The following is a 21,630-nucleotide window of genomic DNA, read 5'->3' as shown; positions in this document are numbered from 1 at the left end:
CTACAGCACCCTAGTTCTGCTTAAGGCATTTTAGGGGAAAATAATTTACATGTTCTAAAGCTTGAGTACTTCTGGTGAATTATGAAGGCTAGTTACCAGCCATATGTTCAAAGAACTTGAATTCTTTTTTTTAATTATGAAAATTATCCATGCTTGATATGAAAAGAAAAAAAAAATCAAACAGAACAGAGTCTAATGAAATAAAAAATCAGTTTCCTGTTCCCTCCTCATTCTTGGTTCCAGGCCCAGTGGGCTCAGTGTAAACAGTTTCTTGGAGGATATGCATCTAGACATTTTTGAAGTGTAGACAAATTTGTCCTTTGAAAAATACAAATAGAATTCTACTTTGCATAATTGTTGTGTGACTTGCTTTTTTCATTGAACTCTGAACGGTGGCTATCATTCTTTGTCAATTCAGATTTATTGCATTCTTTTTGAAAGCTCTAAAGTATCATATGTTTGTACCATAATTTATTTAAACATTCTTTGCTGGTGGATGTTTGGGGTTTTCCAGTTTTGACTACTATAAATAATGTTGCAAGCCTTTTGTAGATATCTTTTTACACTTATGCAAAATTCTTTGTAGAAATCAAGAGAATGGCTTTCTAGTAGCAGAATTGCTGGGTCAAAGTTTGTGGATATTTAACATTTTGATAGATAGTGTCAAATTCTAGTCTAAAAAAATGAAACAATTACATTCTTACCAACAGTGAATCAGAGACCCTGTTTTCCCATATCTTTATCAATACTAGATATTATGAAGTAAAAACAAAGATTCCTAATCTAAGAGATGATTTTAATTTGCATGTATTTCATTATGATTATATCATGTTTACTGAACACATTTTTTGACCTTTTTGTTCATATATTGTGTCCATTTTTTTATTGAGTTTTTTTCTTTCAGATTTGTAAGAACTCTTTTTATTAAGGAAGGTAGCCCTTGCTTATAGGTGTTGAAAATATTTTCCCCCAGTTTGTCTGTTTCTTGCATTGCTATTGTGTTTTTATGCTTTATAGAGATGTGAAGTATTTATGCAGTACAATTTATTGATGTTTTTTCCTTTATGGCTTCTGGGTTTCCTGTCATGTCAGAAAGAGCTTCCTCAATCCATGATTTGAAAAAGTTTTAGTATTCCTCTAATACTCTTATGGTTTCACTTAAAAAAATTATAAAATATTTGGCATATGCAAAAGAATATATGTGTATGTAGGCTATCGGGGACAATAATAAACACTGGTAAACTTAACCTAAGAGACAGTGGTTTAGTGGTTTCATTTTTTATATTTAAAAAATCCATCTGTAATTTTTTGAGGGGGCTGTTTTTGTATGGATCTTGATTTTGTTTTCTCACATAGGTATTTCATTCTCCCAACACCATTTACTAACAATCCCTCTTTCCTTGTCTTCTTTTAAATACTAATGGTATTACAGCTCCAATGTGACCTCTGTATACAAAATAAACAATTTCTTATCTTTAGTAAGATACATAAAATAATTAATGATAATCTTTGATGTTCTCAGATTCAGTAATCAAAGTAATCCCATTTTCAAAAGCTTGCTGAAAAAAGAGTAAGTAAACTTTTTCTAATTTCATAATGGGGAAAAAAAATCCCAGGAGATATGTGACCTCTTTAACCTTCTGCTAGTTATTTAACTTCCCGAAGCCCCAGTTCCTTGACTTTGAAAACAGAGGTAATAACAATACACTTCATGCGCTGTTGTCAGGAATAAGTGGGCTAAAGAATGTAACATGCTGGGCATGGCATGGCGCTTGGGACATAATAAGCTTTCAGTCAATGGTTTAATAGTTGTTCTTATTATGTAGGTTATTGTTACTATTAATACATTATCAGCTTCTCGGATCCCTGGAAGGAAGTCCATACCCTCTGGCTTTATGGCTGGAACACAATTCTTGCATGGGATTGTTATAAATAGGTCTAGTTTGCTAATTTTATGGTCTGATGCCATAATATTATGCTTTGTAATTATGTGGAATTTCGAGACTTCTAAATTTACATTTTTATAAATAAACGAAAATGATGGCCAATCCCTAATGCTATAGTAAATGTTCTTTCCTCATCTAGAGAGACTCTCTCCTCCCTGCTGAATGGCAATGTAGGATCTACAGCCATACTCTTGGAAGTTGTCCATTTGCCCATGACAGAGCTGAACCTTTACTAGAAATAGTGCTCCTGTAAATACTGATTTTGATGGAAACTGAAGCCGTTTAACTGATTCACTTTATCCCTCATCATTTCCCAACTGATGTCAAATAGTCCTATCCATATTCAGAACGTTGAAACCAGTTTACCGCATTTATTGTGTTTTAAAATTCAGTTCTCACCTTATCAGATATTTAGGGAGGTATTAACTAGTTTCTCCGTTTCATAGCTGAGGAAATTTCAGCAAAGAGGATTTTTCTTGCTGAAAAGGTACTCAGAAAGATAGATGGCAAAGACTCACTTGTTTTTATTGAAATCTCTTGGGTCACAGTCCAATAGTATCTGTTAGTTCAAATTGTTCTTAAAAGAAACCATTGGATGTGGAAATTATAATCTGAATAGATATTCCAAGGGGAAAATTATCACTTTATTTGAAATAGATGAGGGAATTATTTTGAGCTACGTTTTATCCCTTAATTATTCTATTATATGCAGACCTTAACTCCTTCTGGAAGAGTGTATGGTATAAGGACACCAATGCACATTTACAGAATATTAACAAACGAACAATAGGTTGATGATTCACCCTGGATTCATGCCAGGGTCTGTGAAAGAACTCAATAAACATGATATGCATTTCAAAAACTGTTAATCATAATTAAAATTTCTAAACCCCTCAATCCTATAAATTGTATTAAATAGAATGTGAGCATTTGGCCTGCCCCTGCTCCTTATATTAAATAGCATCATAGACCCAGTGATTATCAGCATTTCAGGAGGTGGGACACAATACTACATTCTTCAAAGAAAAGAAGGTGATGTTTGGCCTTTTCCTTTTTTTTTTTTTTAAGATTTTTTTCAAACTTAGGTATAGAGCTATACCCGACTCTTTTCTAAAATTCCCTCTGTATCTGTAGTTATGGTCTCTTCTTTATGCTTGATGAGACTTTATATTATTCTTTTCAAATAAGCAGCGCGACTTACAAATTTTGTTTTTCTCTTTCTTAATCCATCTTTTGTCATTTACATTATTTAAGCAATATTATAACGGCTCTTCAGAATTTCGAAAGGGTCCTTAAGGGGATCCTTTGAACCCACTCTGCAGCCCCCCAGGAATATGAATAGGAGTCCTAGAAGACGGAAAAGGCAAATCAAGACCCTGGTAATAACAGAGCAACGGGACTCCCGCCAACCCTGCCCCCCGGGACCTGCCCGCTCCGCGCCGCCGGTCCGGGGCGGGTCTGCTCCGCGGCCGCCCGCCGGCTCCACAGAGCCGGCCCCGCCCGGGGGACACGGGGGCGGTTCCCGGAGCGCGGCCCGCGGCGGGGAGGGCCGGCCCCGCACAAAGACGCGCCCCCGGCGGGGAGCCCAGCCCAGTGGCCCGGGCCGCCGCCTGGAGCGCGCGCCCCCAAGCCCCGGGCCGTGGCGGCGCCGAATCCCAGCTTTTCCTCAGCCACCTCGTCTGCTCATTTTATTAAAAAGAAAAAAAAAAAAAAAAAAAAAAGAGGAAGAAATCCCGCCCCACCGCCCTCCCTCCGCCTCCCATTGGCCCGGCCCCCGCGCGCGTCACACCGCGCTGCACCAGTGGGGAAGCGTGATACTGCGAGGTGGGCCGGGCCCGAGCTGGGAGTGGGTGGTGGGTCCGTGCAGCAGCCCCGCCGCGGCTCCGCCACCATCGCGGAGGTGCCGCTGCTCCCACAGACGCTCGCGAACCGCCCCCAGCGCTCCGGAGCCTCCTTCCTCTCGCACGCCCCGAGACGCTCGCCCCGCTGGGCCTCGGTCCCCGCCTCCTTCCCCCTCCTCTTCCCCTCTCTCGCTCCCCACATTGTCTCTGCCTCATTTTCTTTCCTAGTTGAGGAAAGAAAAAAATCACCACCATCCTTAGGAAGCCCCCTCGCCCTCCGAAAAACAAAACCAGACATGATCCTGGGCTCCCGCTTCTGAAGGATTTGCCCGACCGAGGAGGAGGGAGCCTAGTTTCAAGTCGCAGTAAAGGTCACGGCAGGGAAGCCCCGGCAGCCCCTCCGCGTCGCGTCCCCGCGGGCCGGCCCCTCTCGGCCCTGCGCCCCGCGGCCCCGCGGCCTCCCCGCGGCCTCCTGCCCCGTCCCCTCCACTTTCCCGGGAGCTGGGCCGCAAACACCTCTGTTGATGGTGTAGCGCATTAGGGGAAGGTAAGTCTCCAACTTGCCTGCGCCGTGTCGGGTGTTCTCTTTTTTGGCCCCCCATCCTGGTGACGGGGTGTTGGTGGGGGGGAAGAAGCAAAGAGGTCGGCCGTGAAAGCAGTCACTCGCCTGGGGTGAGCCAGAAAGAAAAGGCTGGAGTAGAAGTCGAGGGGAGCCAGGCGAGGGAAGGGCAGGAGGGTGGCGGGGAATAAAGGGCCAGGGACTTCTGTGGTCCTGTCCGGGCCAGGTGACTGTCCTGTGTGCCTTCTGACCCCCTGTTCCTTCCAGGCTTCTTATTTATTCATGCTCTTGTACTTGTCTGAGGTTAAACTATTTCATGTGACCAAATTATTGGCTGAACTGTGGGAGGAAAGGAAGTCAAGGACTGAAAACTGTAAATTTCTTGAATGTTTGTGGATTTGGGGGTCTTGGGGGCGGACTTTTATTAAAATATCGTTTTCTCCTTCGGGGAAGATTCCTCCTTTGTGTTCCAAATTTCTCGTTCTCCATGTGATTAGAAAATTATGAAATCCCAAATCATTTGTAGCATAATTCTTACTATCATGGTTTAGTTCTGTGAGTGACTTCTGTTTATTTTTTTAAGGTTATGGAAAGAAATAAGTAGTTTTACATAGACTGGGATGTGTGTGTGTGTGTGTTGGGAGGGGGGAAACTATTGCAGGTTTCCTTTGAAACTGGTTGCTTGAGAAGTTGTTGAAAGGAAAACAAAATGATTCATTGTTGAATTGTCATTTTCCTCTGTCTCTTTTCCAAGGTTTGCTTACAATTTTTCTGGATTACAGACTTCAAACATTGATTTAAGCAAAATGTGTCCTTGAGAAACTGGGTGCTTTAAATGTTTCAGTATGTGTTGCTATTTTAAGGTACATTTAGAAAGTAGTTTTGTATGAATTCTGAAATAGCTTTCTCCAAGCAATTTTTTAAACACAAAAAAGATAACTAGTAAAAGGATGAACTTTGTGAATTATAAAACAGACGCGAATTAATACATCCTATGTTTGGATTTGAAACAGTTTTCTTAATTGCTTTCCATTTAAAGAGAGACCTTTTTGTCTGGTGTACACTGGTTTCTTTAGTCTCAGTCTGTTGGGGGAGGGGAGAGAGGATGACTCTATACAATAATAAAATCATCTTTGGGTAGGTATTTCCTTCCATGGATTTGCTTGCTGAGTTAATTCCACTGTAAATTATAAACCGGTGTTGATTTTGATGGCCTAGTCTGGGTAGAAAGCTGGTTTCCAGCTCTCCCTGTTGTTGTTAAGGTCGAAGGGAAAAGAGGCAGAGACAGACACACACACATACACACACACACACAATACCAGGCTGAGGGCTCATTGTTCTTCCATACACACATTCATTCTCTCTCTCCCATATTTGGGACTAGGTTTACACAGACAAACACAGCTCTTTTTGGGAGAGAGGAGAGAAGATGGGGGAAGGGAGGGTGCTTTTCTTTTTCAGCTTTCTTCCACCCATCTCATGTCTGGCCTTTTTTGCAACCTTCCGAGGCAGAAGAGTACATTGGAAACTAAAGGACATTCAAAAACATGTTCAGACTTCTTTTCTCTGCCTCCCTTTCTTCCCTTTGCAGCCCTGGTTTCTGCTACTCTTTTCTTTTTTGTGTATGTAAAGATATAATCCCTCTTTATATGTCCTGGCCTTAGATTCAGCTCTCAGTGCTTTCGGATTCCTCATTGCCCCTGACTTTGTTGGGGACAGTGATTTGTTCACTTGACCCTTATTGTAGTGAATGTGATCATGGATCGTCTTTTGTAGGTAGGAATAGATTGTCTCAGTTAAGGTTGTAAAGATTGTATTTGAGGTTAATGTTTAGCAAAATGGTATGTGAGTGTGTATTAGTCGTGTGATAGTGTGATGGTCAGGTTTGCTGCCTATTGAGCTGTCAGTGTTGTTTTTGTAAATGGGGGTTATAAGAAAAGATCTGTGTTTTTGTGTTGGGGACTCCTTTGAACACTGGACAGGGAATAGGCTGAGAGTCCACCTGGGGTAAAACCCAGCTATGGACCAAGGATGGAGGTTGTTGTGAATACTTGTGGGTTGCAGAATAGCACCTTCTACTGGTTAATTGCTTTGAAGGATCCGGTGGAGAGGGTGGAGGAGGGGATTAACGGCTGAGGCTTAATGATTTTCTTTTAAATGTAGTTGTAGTGCCTTTCTGCAAATGCCACTTTCCTGAGCTGCTAATACAGATGCCCTTTGACAGGCACGGTTGCATGGAGGCTTTATTATGTTATTGGCTGTGTCTTGACATTAATTTGTTCTGTTATCAGAAGTATTTACACATTGTGACTTCCAAAGACTCCTTGGAATTGATACTCTTCCATCTTTTATGAGAAATATAGTGTGTCTTGAAATATTAAACAAAATAAGTGGGATTATTTGCATTCCAGGTGTTGGGAACTGTATATACACTAGCAGCCTTTAAAAAAAGTTATTAATGTCATTAGTAAAAAGTCAAATGAACCTATGCTATAGAAAGTAAAATCCTAGCACTGGACAGAGAGGTTTTTCTCAGATATTTAACCTGGGTAGAAGGGTAGAAGAGGTGTTGGGATGGGGAAATCACTAAAATCAGCAATTTTGCATATGTAATAGTGTTGTATTGCATTACTGTTGTTTTCAGTAATCGTATAAACATAAGTAAAATTAAGTCTGATAGGATGACTTATTGTATAGATTAGATTTAAAAAAAATAAAATTGGAGGCCAGAGAAAATGTGAAATGAGTGTGTACACAGATTAACACAGAAGAGGACCAAATTCCTGCTCAAAGGCTTATAAACCATGGTGCAGTTTCAGAGATAATCTGCTTGATAAATGCCCTGAATGATTTTTGTTATCACATATCCTAACCCATCTCAATTGTTTTATTATTTTATTTTAGCATATTATGGGGGTACAAGTGTTAAGGTTACGTATATTGTCAATTGTTTTAAATGTAATGAACTGTTAGGTTTGCAGGGGACTCATGTGTAGGGTAAACATCTTTTGTTTACACACTGGCAATTTCCAGGAATGTGGTTTCTGATCCACTTTGCTTTCAAAATTTGAAGAATAATCTCTAAATTTGTGTATCTTTTACAATGAAATATGAAGAGCTCAAATGTATTATTTATTTAGTAGGAATGGAGTCAGGTAATTTTAATCCAATATATTCTGTGCCAATGTTTTATTGCAAGGAAGTTAGAATAACAGAACCAATTCATAATGAAAAGGTAATCTAAATCAAGAAAAAAAAATGTCAGTTACTTTTCCAACTTTGACTTATTTGTCAAAAAATTAAAAAGAATGGGGCAGTAATCATTGTCAGGTCCTGCAATAATTATATGTAATATTGAACAGAAATATGCCAGGTGCTGTGAAAACACACAAGAATATAATCTGTGCCCTTCTGAAAACCAGTGTATGTGAAATATTATGATGGATTTGGTAAGCACCCATTACTTTAAAATTAGTTTTGAATCTTTAACATCTTGTTCAAATCTCAGTAATCAAAAAAACATTTAAGTAGTAAAATAAGTTGTATATACCAAGTTCTTTTGGGAATAGTATGATTTCCTACTAACTGCTTTTGGCAGCTACTTATGCAGGTGATTTAAAGGTTAAGATAGCAGAAAATTCAAGTGTTTAAGTGAGTCATTAGTGTAACCTAGCTGTGAACTTCATTACACATACACACACACACACATCCTGAAACAATAAGCTATTGTCTTACATAATCGGTTTCTGATAATGCTGTACAATAGTTGATCATGGTTTTTTTTTTTACACAACCAGAATTCCTCTTGAGTCGTATTTAAGTGATTGTTAATTATTAGTATCCTGGTAATTATTCCAAAGTTGGAGCTTTGTTAGTCCTTTTTGTGATTTTGCTGAGCCTTTTGGCTTGTGCTTGGTTTCTTGTTTACCAGAGTTCTAGTGTTTATTAAATAAGGAAAATTTACAAAACGCTAGAAAATTGTTAAGATTGCTTCGACCTTTTTTTTTTTGAGACAGAGTCTCGCTTTGTTGCCCAGGCTAGAGTGAGTGCTGTGGCGTTAGCCTAGCTCACAGCAACCTCAATCTCCTGGGCTCAAGCAATCCTCCTGCCTCAGCCTCCTGAGAAGCTGAGACTACAGGCATGTGCCACCATGCCCGGCTAATTTTTTCTATATATATATTTATTAGTTGACCAATTAATTTCTTTCTATTTTTATAGTAGAGATGGGGTCTCGCTCTTGCTCAGGCTGGTTTCAAACTCCTGACCTCGAGCAATCCGCCTGCCTCGGCCTCCCAGAGTGCTAGGATTACAGGCGTGAGCCACTGCGCCTGGCCTGCTTCCACCATTTTAATGAACATTTGACTACAAATAACTGAAGCATGCCCAAATAATAAATACATTTACTAGCTTGTAGTTTTGGTTGGAATTGTGATTTGTATAGCTAACTTTGGTAAGATGTAATACATGTCTGTACATTAGGTAACTAGGTCAGAGAGTACTGTTAATGTAAGAAGTTTTTGGTAAAGTGACCTGTTTGTGCCAGTGTAAAATAATTTTTAATTGGTAAAATTTGCCAGTATATCAGCAACCATAAGCAGTACATTTGACTGTGAAATTTTTCCTTATATGGTTATGTTAAAAAATGATATGACCTTTAATTTATAAACCCCTTAGTATTTGAGGACTCCTCATAGCCTGTTTGTCTTGGGTTTTGCATCAGAAGTTGAAGCCATGTATCATGTCCTAATTTTAAAGTAGTTATACATGTGACTTTTAAGGGTTTTGATTAGGTTGTTTTGGTTGCAAGAAACAGAAAAGTCTTTCAAGTCATCTAAGGGTATTGAAGAAAAGTGGAACACAAATTTAAGCGGTATGAATCAGGCCTCACTAAAAAGCAACAGCCACAGGTTCAGTAGTGCTTCCTGGATACTGGATGCTGTTGGGGGTAGGGATCCCACTCTGCTTTAGTGACCAGATGCCTTGTTGCCTCCTCAACAGTACGAGTTTGTTGTGCTATACCCTAGTGCCAGGGCTGTATATGATCGTCCAGGCTGTGTATAGCAATATGGCTACCACTCTAAAGGGGGACAGTGTTAGCATTGTTGTCCTGGACTCACTGAAAAAGAGCTTGTGAGCAAGCATGGCCATGTAGCATCTCTAGTGAGAGTCCTGAAGCAGCGGCAGAGGAGAGTCCCTCCTACGAAAACCCCATTCCAGCACACGTGGCCATACATACGCTTAGCAGAGCATGCCTATGCATGTTCATTGGCACCTGTGCATATCCCTTAGGCTTCCGGAGGTCTCATTCTTGACCCCCTTCCTACGTTTGAGGTGGGGAGTGACGGGAGTTCAGGGTGGGGTGAACACAGTTCAGGAGGAGTGTGAGTAGGCGAGAAGGTGAGCATGTGTCTGTGTGTGTGGACTGCCTAGGGAGGCACTGGAAACCTTGCTACTAGGCAGAACCTGGCTATGCTGGGCAAGTGTATCCACACAAGAGCAGCTTGGCTTAATTCCTAATGGGACACAGAGGCTATGGCCACTGATTTAAATAGACATTTGATATATGAAATTGTCATTCAGGTGAATTCAAACTGAGTGTTCCTTATTAAACCCAGAGCCAGTCTCCCCCTGCCCCTTACTTTCCCACCTTTCTGCGTGGGTCACCACGTAGGACTGAAGGAGAGTATGACTGATCAGTCTGTGATCCTGCTTTGCCTGGCAGGGCCACTACATGAGGCTGTTCAGGCTAAACAATAATATGCTCCTTAAATTTTTTACTGAAGGAAGGCACTAAACAGCCAGGGCTGGCCCACCTAATCATCTAATATTATTAACTTATGTTTTATTTCTGGTTTCTTTGTGTCTTTATGCCTATGCTTCTACTTCCACTATGAAGGACTTTTTGTATCTTTAATTAACATTTCCTCAAAGAGAAGATCTGATAGGTCATCAGTTATTACCACTGTTGGTTAGTGGTTTGGGGTCAGACCACCTAATAAGCTACCCACCACCCCCCAGATGGACTGCCCTTGGGCTGGGTGCTCACCCCTAAATTTATGTGTTTGAATTGAGGGACACAGTTGGAGCTGGGGGAATGGGAGACATTCTGAGCCATGTGGCCTATGGAAAGGGAATTTCTTTTCTTCTGTTATATCCTATCATGTTTTCCTATCTTCGTTTTCCCTGACATCTGGTATGGCTGTTGTTGCTTTTGATAGCTTATTCTAACAGTTTATTTTGCTTTATTTATTTATTTATTTTTGAGACAGTCTCGCTTTGTTGCCCAGGCTAGAGTGAGTACTGTGGCGTCAGCCTAGCTCACAGCAACCTTAAACTCCTGGGCTCAAGCAATCCTGCTGCCTCAGCCTCTCGAGTAGCTGGGACTACAGGCATGTGCCGCCATGCCCAGCCAGTTTTTTCTATATATATTAGTTGGCCAATTAATTTCTTTCTATTTATAGTAGAGACCAGGTCCCGCTCTTGCTCAGGCTGTTTTCGAACTCCTGACCTCTAGCAATCTGCCTGCCTCGGCCTCCCAGAGTGCTAGGATTACAGACATGAGCCACTGTGCCTGGCCTATCAATGCTTTTTATAACCTAATTTTGGAATACAGTAATTTTCGCATACTGTCGCTTGCACCATATTCTATTAGTTAGAATCAAGTCACTAAATCCACTGAATCTATCCCTTGAAGGGAGGAGTATCAAAGAATTTGTGGATTTATTCTAAAACTGGCACAGAGGTTCAAAGGAGAGAGGGATGACTGATTAAAAAATGTTTTTCTTCTTGATTAGTTATCTTCAACAGTGGTTTACTTTGGTTATTAGAGGAGGGTGGTATGATCAGAACCTTACATTACTTTTCCCTCTACCCATGCTGAGATATCATTTATTTCCTACCTTTCTCCTATTCTTACTTCAGGTTTAGTCTTATTTAGTTAGTTATTTTTGGGATGGGGATCTCAGTGCACTGCCCAGGCTGGTCTTGAATTCCTTGCACCAAGCCATTCTTCTACCTTGGCCTCCAGAGTAGTACAGGCATGAACCACCTTGGCTAACTGATCTATTTAATTAAAACTGTACTTGGCACACACTGCCTAAAGTTTTTTTGGTTTGGGTACTCTTATTTTCTACCATTTAAGTACCTTTTCTTCAGTTCTTTAACCTTCCCACTTATTTGATTATTTCATATTTTGTGTTAATGTTTATTACTTACATTTATATTTTAGTGCTAATTATACATTAGCACATGAGTACATTAGTATATACATTAGTATTATACATTAGTACATTAGATTGTAAACCCCTTGAAGGCAGAAAGTTTTCCTGTAACTATACCAGTATGTATGCTCACATTTGAAATTAGATATATTCTGAAAAAGACAATTCATTGAATCTAAGATGCCAGCATTTGTAAGATGCATTGTTATTTTATATATCATAAGGATCAAAAAAGATGCTGCCAATTAAACTGTGTAAGATCTGTGGCAATTCCAGTGGTATACAAATGTAAGGCAAACACTGTGAGAGTCATTGAGATATGGTCCCTCTATTTAGGCTGTTTTTCTTTTCACCACTATGTATTCCTTGGAAAGCATGTCTGAAGATAGATCTTAAAGCAGATTATTTTCTTTCATAGGAACAGTATTATAGGTTGTGTTCTTACCTAAGTGTTTAGTATGAAAAATCTTAACTATGGCCAACACTACAGTAAAAACAGAGGTGCTGCCACAAACCTATAGTCATTATAGTTAAGTGACTATAGTTGCCATAGAGTAGATATAACCATTATATATTTTAATTTGTAATATGTTATATATGTAATATACAAAAATACTTACCACCCTCCTGTATCATTATTTTGACCTGAAATATGCTAACTTTATTTTAAATACTAGTGTTCCTCATAATTCTGTCCATTAACTTCTCCCTTAGCACTGTCTGTCTTTTAACAGTAGTTTGCTTCCAACTTGCCAGTTTATAAATAAAGCTCTAATCTCTCTCCTGAAATTCAGATCCATGTTGCCTTCTGGCTCTTTGGATATCTTTTGGGCACTAAGCTTCAAAACTTCCCAAGCTATATTTTTCCACTCTTAACCATTATACTATTGTAGAAAAGTAGTTAAGAATTCTGAACTCAATCCACACACAGCCTACTGCTTGTTAACTCTGTGACTTTAGGCAAGTTATTAATATTTATTTACCTTTTAGTGTCTGTTTCTCCATCTGTAAAATGGGAATAATAATACTCATCTCATGGGTTTGTTTTGAGGACCAAAGTAATTAATATATAAAAGTGCTTAAAAGTCTGTGGCAGGCCGGGCGCTGTGGCTCACGCCTGTAATCCTAGCTCTTGGGAGGCCGAGGCGGGCGGATTGCTCAAGGTCAGGAGTTCAAAACCAGCCTGAGCAAGAGCGAGACCCCGTCTCTACTATAAATAGAAAGAAATTAATTGGCCAACTGATATATATATAAAAAAAAAAATTAGCCGGGCATGGTGGCGCATACCTGTAGTCCCAGCTACTCAGGAGGCTGAGGCAGGAGGATCGCTTGAGCCCAGGAGTTTGAGGTTTCTGTGAGCTAGGCTGACGCCACGGCACTCACTCTAGCCTGGACAACAAAGTGAGACTCTGTCTCAAAAAAAAAAAAAAAAAGTCTGTGGCAATAGTAAGTGCTTAATAAATATAGGCTATTTTTATTATTACTGTTATCATTGACATCCAGAGATCTAGCTTTCCACTATGTTTCCTTTCTTTGTTATCTGCAATGCTCAACAGCCAGGAGATTTGAAGGAGCAATGGGTCAACTCTAGAGGGTTTGAATAAGTTTTCTCTAAGGTACCAATTCTAAAATTTTTACTATCCCATGAATATAAGGAAATGCTACAAAACAGTGTAGGATTAAATACCAAGTGAATGGCACAGACCATAGAGTAATAGTGGAGTTTGGGGTGTTAATAAATGATCAGAGTGTCGTGGCTTAGCTGTTCCTCTTATTTGTGATGTTTCTGAAGGAGATTTATATAAGAACAATGGCAGATGTTCTTATATAAGAACAAATAGCAAATAGGAAAGTCAAATATTACTTTATTATTAATTGGACTTTTGGTGAAAATACCAATGTAGAGCTGTCTGGTAAACTGAGTTGGAGCTTATTGCTTAAGCTTAAGGCCTAGGCAAGGGCTCTCTCATCCTCCTAAATCTCACTATCTTCCTACTCCTAGGCTGGCTATCTAACAGAAGACCCAAACATAGTCTTCCACGCATGTGTGAGAGAAACGAGCAAGAGCAAGATAGTAAACTCTCATATATGTGTGTAACTTTTAATTTTCATACTTAAAAACAGGATCCAGTAAGTATTGTGGACTCCGACCCAATAAGATTAGTGTTGCCTATTCTTAGGTTAAAGAAGGCAGGGGTTGGAGGGAGAGAGCAAGGGATCTTTTGTTGGTCCAGCTTCAGCTCTCCAGTGAGGTTGGTTTAATGGCCTGTGAGGACTAACTAAAAACATGTGACTATTTGTCTAGCAGCCCTACATTCTGACTTTTTTCAGGACAGTCCCTGGGACCTGGGGCTGGGGGGACTGCAAAGTATTTTTCAAATGTAAGGATAAGGTTACCCTGTAAGATACAATTAAGAAAAAATGTCATGTGATAAATAAAATTTGTCATTTGGAAAAGTGGCCCACCATCAGTGATAGCTACTGTGGCATTTTGGTAATATGCTGATTTGACTTTTGGTAACAGGAGTGTAATTTTTGAGGAATATGATTATAGATTATTGTATTAGCAGAGCAAAGCTGAAGCCTAATCATATTATTCTCAGTCTGAAATGAAAATATGACAATGGAAGGGGGATGATTAAAGTGGAGGCTGTTAAAAGAGTCAGGTAGAGAGTTTCACTCAGCCTCTGCAGCCTCAGATGCATTGCTTGCTTGTAAACTCCAGAACAGGGGGCCCATTTACTCTGGTCACTTCACTGTACCTTGTGTGCGAGGAATGCAGTAGGCAATTATTTGTCAAATGAATGAATAATATTATTGTATGGTATTATTGAAGTAGATAATAAGGGAGATTGGCCTTAATTTCTTGACCCCAATGCATACTCAGGAAGCTGATTTTTTTGACAAATTCTTGATTTTAACAATTTTATATCTCAAAAATAGCATAGGAAAACCATTTTAGAGCTTCTTAGTTATTTGAATCAGCAGAAATGAGTTTTTATTTTAATCATAGGAAGTTCAAAATATATATTAGAAATTGTTTAATGAAGTAGTACTTAATAAATACATATAGTATTCTTTCTTTATAATTTTGCCTTGTATTAGGTAGGATTAGGTTCAGCAGTGAGTGGCAGAAACCCAAAATAACAATGGCTTACAACAAGATAGAAGTTTCCTTTCTTTCATGTAACTCATAGGCAGTTCTGAGCCAGTATGGTACCTTCATGCTCATTAGGGGACCCAGCCTTCAACATGTAGCTTTCTCCTTTTAGTCAAAGATAGCTTCTCCAATTTCTCATATCATTTCTGCATTCTCAACAGCAGGAAGGAGGAAAGGGCAAAAGCTGTGCAGACCCCCTTCCTCTGAAGATACTTCCTAGAAGTTGTACACATCACTTCTTCTATGTCCCTTTGATTATAACTGAATCACAGTGTCACACATAGCTGCAAGGGAAGCTGGAGGTGGCTATGTACCTAGTCAAAAATCAGGGATCCTCTTACTTTGAAGAAGAGAAGAATCAGTGTTATGCTGTATTTGTCAGTCTGTGCCATAAATCCCAATGGATCGTGTAGTGTTAACACATTTGGTAATTTGATCTTCTATATTGTTTATAAGAATGCTACTACAATGAGTTTAGTACCCAGTATAGAATTTTCACTAAAATTTGTCTTGGTCTAATGATGGCTTTGGATTTTTATTGCCAGATAAGGTTTCTAAGATGAACTAGCTGGCTTCTGATTTGAACATTCTGATGTCAGTGGCATAATTTGCCCTGTATATTTTTTTATTTTTATGTGATTTATTATTGTAGGAATAGTTACTGAAATTTTCTAAGTTTTTTATACACTAACCATATGATTAAAGACTTTTAGAAACTTTTAATTCTTACTATTTGTAAACTAGAAAAATGTGCATCTTGTTACTATTAATATATTGAAAAATGCTTTTATTAACATTTATTAATATTAAGAAATCTAGCTTTACAAAACCTCTACATGGTTTAATAATTTATTTGGAATTGCTTAGCACCTGTGTTTTCATAGCTCTTTGAGAATTTTAGGGTCTTTTTTTTTTTAAGACTAGTCAAGTGCAGTAGTGAGGAGGGGGGAAAGTAGTAGAACAAGGAGTTCAATCTGTAACTGACTGTGAACAATCACGTGAGATAACTCACTACCTTCGGACCAGCCAAATTTTAGGGTCTTTACTAAGCATTTAAGCAGTTTTGATGCTATATAAAAACTTTAATAAGTTGGGTTATATGTGTGCTTGGAGTATGTATGCTGTGATTTTCCTGGTAATGAGCAATGACTTCTCACAGCTCAGATAACTTTAGTTTTGGACAATTTATCTTTCCATCTATTGGTTGTCATATTTTATTTGCCCCAGCATACAAATAAATGGTGCAATTATGTAATTGTTGTAAATAGATTTACTTTCTAATGTCATTTATAAAATATTTCTGGACTGGGTGTGGTGGCTCACACCTATAATCCTAGCACTCTGGGAGGCCGAGGCGGACGGATTGCTCAAGGTCGAGTTCAAAACCAGCCTGAGCAACCAGCCTGAGACACCCCGTCTCTAGTATAAATATAAATAAATTAATTGCCCAACTAATATATATGGAAAAAATTAGCTAGGCATGGTGGCACATGCCTGTAGTCCCAGCTACTCGGGAGACTGAGGCAGAAGGATTGCTTGAGCCCAGGAGTTTGAGGTTGCTGTGAGCTAGGCTGATGCCACAGTACTCACTCTAGCCTGGGCAACAAAGCGAGACTCTGTCTCAAAAAAAAAAAAAAAAAATTTCTGTACTTAGAACCAAAGTTATGAATGTATTATTAAGTTTTAGTGTCCAAGGACTCTTTTTTTTTGAGGCAGAGTCTTGCTCTGTTGCCTAGGCTAGAGTGCCTTGGTGTCAGCTTAGCTCACAGCAACCTCAAACTCCTGGGCTCAGGCGATCCTCCTGCCTCAGCCTCCTGAGTAGCTGGGACTGCAGGCATGTGCCAATGTGCCCAGCTAATTTTTTCTTTATATATTTTTAGTTGGCCAATTAATTTCTTTGTATATTTTTAGTAGAGACGAGGTCTCACTCTTGCCCAGGCTGGTCTTGAGCTCCTGACCTTGAGTGATGCACCCGCCTCAGCCTCCCAGATTGCTAGGATTACAGGCATGAGCCACCGCGTCCAGCCTCTAAGGACTTCTTAAAACCCTGTATTATGAAATTGGTCATAGTAATTTCCTTTTCAGGTGGTGTACCAGGGCACTGAGGAGCTGGGTGAGGAAGGTGGGATCTTACCTTTCTATCTTTCATATTGCTTTTTTTTTTTGAGACAGAGTTTTTTTTTTTTTTTTTTTTGAGACAGAGTCTTGCTTGTTGCCCAGGCTAGAGTGAGTGCCGTGGCGTCAGCCTAGCTCACAGCAACCTCAAACTCCCTCAAACTCCTGGGCTCAAGCAATCCTTCTGCCTCAGCCTCCCAAGTAGCTGGGACTACAGGTACCTGCCACCACACCTGGCTAATATTTCTATTTTTTTGTGGAGATGGAGTATTGCTATGTTTGCTGAGGCTGATCTTGAACTCTTGGCCTCCAGTGATCTTCCAGCCTTGGGCTCCCAAAGTGCTAGGATTATGGGTGTGAGCCACTGGGCTTGGTCAAGCCTGTTTTTTTTTTTTTTTTTTTTTTTTTTTTAACTTTTAGATTCTTGCCCTTCTCTTTTTATTATATGCTTTAGTGAAGTATGAGTTTAATTAATGGTAGTGAAATGAGGCCTACAAAATGACCAAGACACAGACTGTGCCCTTGACAAATTTTCTCATTAATGAGAAAGATAAGATGTACACAACTGAATATTAGGTAGAACAAAGTGCCTTAAGAGGTGATGATACTATGATTTAAGAAAGAGAATCAGCTCTGGTTTGGGGCATTAGGGAAGATTTGGTGTTAGGAGGTAGTGTTTAACCTGTGTTTTGAAGGATTGGCAGGATTTGGACGTGTGATAAGTAGCTAAAAAGATTTCAGGCAGGAAATTGCATGGAGCAAAGGCAGAGAGGCTGGAAATCTTGGGAAATGAGTACTTTGGCTGCTTTCATGACGAAGATTATTAAATTGTGTTTAAGTTTTCTTTTTTTAAATTTTATTTCCTTTAAAATGTTCTGTAGCAGATGCAGGCAGACATAGTTTTTTCAGCTTAGGTAGTTTATATTTGAAGCTGAAGCTGGTAGCTGTTCAAACTGAACTCTATGAGTATTTTGGAGAGGGAGCCCAAAGGTGGGCTGGTTTCTCAGTAGAAGAACAGACTGATTTGGCTGGAACCACAGCACACTGGAAAGGCAGGTTGAGATGATAGCATGCGGAGATTTAACACCAGGATGAAACTTTATTTGATAGCTTCATGTTCAAATTTAATACAAATTATAATTATAAAATTAATATATACTCATTGTAATCACATTCATAACTATATTCAGCATAGCACCCATTCTGCCAGTATGCGTATCTGCACATATAAGCATACATACCATCTTGAAGTTTGCTTTTTATATTTGATATCTCAAGATATATTTTTCAGTTTAATACTTGCATTAATAATTAAACCTTAGGTTTGTTCTGTTTTTGAAAACAACTGCACGGTAGGACACTGTATGGATGTATACTTTTCCTGTTTGATGGACACTTAAAGTACTTCTGATTCTTTGCCTCCCCATATCTGTACTGTTGTACAATCGTACAGGTATGTTTACAAGATAAATTCTAAGTGGCATTGCTGAACCAGTTGGTATGTGCATTTTTAATTTCGAAAGCTGCTATTAATAAATTGCCCTCTAAGATGTGCCAGTGTGCACACAGTGTTTTAGGGTTTTATTTCCTTACCTTCTCATCAACCCTGGATATTAAAATCTCTCTCTCTCTCTTTTTTTTTTTTTTTGAGACAAAGTCTCACTCTGTTGCCCTTGCTAGAGTGCCGTGGCATCAGCCTAGCTTACAGTAACCTCTACTCTAACTCCTGGGCTCAAGCAATCCTCCTGCCTTAGCTTCCTGAGTAGCTGGGGCTACAAGCATGTGCCACCATGCCCGGCTGATTTTTGTAAATATTTTTGGTTGGCCAATTAATTTGTTTCTATTTTTAGTAGAGATGGGGTCTTGCTCTTGCTCAGGCTGGTTTTGAACTTCTGACCTCCAGCGATCTGCTCGTCTTGGCCTTCCAGAGTGCTAGGATTACAGGAGTGAGCCACCGTGCCCGGCTAAATTTCTTAGTCTTTGCTTATCTAATAGGTGAAAAAGTATACATATTTTAATTTGCGTTTCTTTGATCATGAGTGAAGTTGATGATCTTTTCATATATCACAGTTAAAAAATACATATTTTGTGGTATCTTAGTAATAGAAACACGTGGTCATATGGAATACTTCTTTTTGAGTACCTTATTTTTTTTTTTGAGACAGAGTCTCATTCTGTCATCCAGCGTGAGCCACCACGTCCGGCCCCATTTATTTTTTAAAACCGTAACCTCCCCGCCCAGCTTTGTAGATATATGTCATATGCCATAAAATTTGCCCTTTTAGGCCAGTTGCTGTGGCTCTTGCCTGTAATCCTAGCACTCTGGGAGGCTGAGGCAGGAGGATTGCTTGAGGTCAGGAGTTTGAGACCAGCCTGAGCAAGAGCAAGATCCCATCTCTACAAAAAACAGGAAAATTAGCTGGGTGTGGTGGCTTGCACCTGTAGTCCCAGGTACTCTGGAGGCTGAGGCAGGAGGATTGCATGAGCCCAGGAGTTTGAGGCTGCAGTGAGCTGTTATGACACGGCCGCACTCCAGCCAGGGTGACAGAGTGAGACTCTGTCTCAAAAAATAACACATAAATCAATAAAAGAAGTAAAGGAGAACAACATTAAAAAAAATTTACCCTTTTATAGTCTACAGTTTCTGGGTTTTAGTCATTTATATTAAAATTGAGTGCCAACCATATATTTATTATTTGTAGTAAATATCTGTCAAGCTGAACTTGACATCCTCTGTTTGTTTCCATCAGCATAGTAGGCCCAAAATATGAAATGGGTAAATGCAGCTTTTCTCATTATTTTTCTAGTCTGAGGCCTCTTACTGGAGAGTCCAGTCAGGCTTAGCTGGGTTCTGAAATGGAGTTATGCGTGACAACTGCTTTGGAATCTCAGTGCTTTGGTACTGGATGGGGAGTGCTTTCTTTTAAATAGCTTGTAGTTGAAACTGATTTTCAACTGCTAGAGGTGATACAAACTCCAACTTTTTCTGAAAATATTTTAAATACAAAATCTGAGGTGAAAAGGGCTTCTGAGGTAAAAAGATTTTAAAACATGGTAAGTGCTTAAAATTAGTAAGTCAGTTTTTTAGGTGGGTGATACAACTCCTTTGTAGTTACTCTGGTGTAAATAATACCTACATGAGGGGGGTGAAGGGGCATGGGCAATATATGTAACCTTAACACTTGTACCCCTATAATACGCTAAAAAAAAAAAAGTGATACCTACTAAAGAGTATGCGTGTGTGATTATGAGATGACTAAATTGCTTTACTTTAAGAACAGTAATGATCTGGCCTGTGTGTATTTCTGTTGTGATTCGCACAGATACTAAGTGTGGAAAAAAGCACCCATTAGTTTGACTGATTTTTTTTTTTTTTTGAGTGAACTATTTCTGCCCTGTAGCATTGGCTCCCGTCTGGTTGGGTCCTCTGTATCTCGTGCTCATTGCCCAGGGACGAGTTAGAGAATAGTAGCTCTTATTCTGGCTAAGTCTGGGACTCTGATTTGTATTCTTTCACTTGGGGAAAGACGTCTACAGAGGCTCTCATAGTAGATGGTTTCTATTGATTTTGATAGAACCAAATGTATTATTCTCTTCCTTTTGCTTTTATATATACTTAAACGTTCAATTGCTTGTTCATCTTAGTACAATATCCTTAAAATTGTGGTTCTCTGCATTTTAACCCCCTCATCTTGCATATTTTTCCATGTTTTTATGCCTTTTCTGTTTGGAAAGTTATTTTTCATTGGATTGGTTTTTTTATATATATATATTTTTTAGTTGGCCAGTTTATTTCTATTTTTAGTAGAGACAGGGTCTCACTCTTGCTCGGGCTGGTTTTGAACTCCTGAGCTCAAACGATCCACCCACCTTGGCCTCCCAGAGTGCTAGGATTACAGGCGTGAGCCACCACGCCTGGCCACTGGATTGGTTTTAATCATTTAAATTACAGTGTCTCCTCATTTTCCCTCTTGACATCCCTTTTCTTGTTATCAATTTTTTCATGTCTTAAGGTTTTTTCCTAATGTAAAGTCCCTTGGCCTTTTAGTTGTAGTTTTGATTAAAGTGGATTTTTTCTTGGGCTTTTAATTAGATTTTCCTTTCCTTTAGTTCTTCAGAGGGAGATTGAAGATGATGCTGACTGACAGTTGGGTCAGTGGCCCAATTATGTAGGATGGGACTACTGTGAACTTTGAGTGGCTAGAATACAGCATTTAACTTAGCTTGTGGGTGTTTCCATTTCTACTTGACAGTTATTTATTGGCTTAGAGGCACTGTCCTGAAAAAAATAGCAATAAATATAGACAGTGAAAAACCCCACTTATTCTTTTATACTATGCCTATTTGAGTCTTACTCAGGTAAGATCTGAGAACTGGGTGAATACTATTTATAATTCCAGAAACAATATTTTGCTAAAAGATGTGATGTTGATTAGAGGGGAGAGAATTACTGAGTCTTTTAAAAACACTTTGTATGGGCCGGGTGCGGTGCGGTGCGGTGGCTCACTAGCCTGTAATCCTAGTACTCTAGGAGGCTGAAGCAAGAGGATTGCTTGAGCTCAGGAATTCAGGACCAGCCTGAGCAAGAGCGAGACCCAGTCTCTACAAAAATAGAAAGAAATTAGCCAAGCAACTAAAAATAGAAAAAAATATTAGCTGAGCATGGTGGCACGTGTCTGTAGTCCCAGCTACTTGGGAGGCTGAGGCAGGAGGATCGCTTGAGCCTAGGAGTGTGAGGTTGCTATGAGCTAGGCTGATGCCACGACACTCTAACCCAGGCAAGAGAGTG

The 21,630-nt window shown here is 39.5% G+C and overlaps 1 protein-coding gene across 4 annotated transcripts in view; it reads left to right on the top strand.

Annotated features, from left to right (window-relative positions):
- The first annotated feature begins 3,798 nt into the window (after positions 1-3,798).
- RERE (arginine-glutamic acid dipeptide repeats) overlaps positions 3,799-21,630 on the top strand; it is a 405,018-nt gene continuing 387,186 nt past the window's right edge. For 3 of the 4 annotated variants that reach the window (XM_012791485.3, XM_012791482.3, XM_075993744.1), the window contains exon 1: positions 3,800-4,334. The gene's annotated coding sequence lies outside the window, so the exon portion shown is untranslated. Of the gene's footprint in view, positions 4,335-21,630 lie in introns of all 4 variants that reach the window. The other variant, XM_075993756.1, reaches the window with a different exon arrangement.

Source organism: Microcebus murinus, chromosome 2 (assembly GCF_040939455.1).
Source record: "Microcebus murinus isolate Inina chromosome 2, M.murinus_Inina_mat1.0, whole genome shotgun sequence".
Classification (NCBI taxonomy): domain Eukaryota; kingdom Metazoa; phylum Chordata; class Mammalia; order Primates; family Cheirogaleidae; genus Microcebus; species Microcebus murinus.
Note: the sequence above shows the minus strand (reverse complement) of the source record. Positions and strands in the feature narration are given on the sequence as shown.